At 29.7% G+C, this 703-nt stretch overlaps 1 long non-coding RNA gene across 1 annotated transcript; it reads left to right on the top strand.

The window, feature by feature from the left end:
• Positions 1 to 10: 10 nt before the first annotated feature.
• Positions 11 to 703, top strand: LOC105461054. The gene is made up of 2 exons (XR_975897.1): positions 11 to 141; positions 360 to 703. It is a non-coding gene; the product is annotated as an uncharacterized LOC105461054 (long non-coding RNA).

Here is a 703-nt window from a genome sequence, read left to right as displayed (position 1 = left end):
ATTTAGACCAACAGCAATTTCAACAAGTATACCTCGGATCAAATCACCTTTTTTAACGTTGTTTACGATTACGCCAGCGTGATGCATTATTCAGCGTACGCGTTTGCAATAAATCCCAACCAAAAAACCATTATTACAAAGGTAAGTAATCAATATTTTTATAAATGTCCTATAAATGTCACGTCGTGAGACGGTTGATTTCTTTGTTAGAGTAGTTTAATTTCTAAACGGAAATAGATATGAGCTACCAATTCACTGTTCTAAAAAAGGCCATTGTTTGCATTATATCTATGTATGTTTCAAGTATATATAAGAATAATTTTTGTAGTAATACTGGGGTAATTTTTGAAATGTTTCAGAATCCACCAAATGATGTAATCGGTCAAAGAATTGGCCTTAGCGACCCAGACGTTACAAAAATTAAAAGAATGTACGGATGCAGATAGTATAATCGTAATTAGCATTTATTGTCAAAGATCATGTTAGTGAAAAAAATGACTTTGATAATAGCTTTCTATAATGTATTAAACAAAATCCTAAAAGTGTTTATCGGAAATTTATATGTTACGAAGAAATAAAAAATATTTAGCACTATGCATAAAACATATGCTAATTGTAAATCATCTCTTCTACGTTGGCAAACGTAATTTGTATCAATAAGTATTAATCTTGATTAAATAAATGTACTTGTGTTTTTCGTGTT

Source organism: Wasmannia auropunctata, unplaced genomic scaffold, assembly GCF_000956235.1.
Source record: "Wasmannia auropunctata unplaced genomic scaffold, wasmannia.A_1.0 LD310087.1, whole genome shotgun sequence".
Lineage (NCBI taxonomy): Eukaryota > Metazoa > Arthropoda > Insecta > Hymenoptera > Formicidae > Wasmannia > Wasmannia auropunctata.
This window is presented reverse-complemented; position numbering and strand designations above follow the sequence as displayed.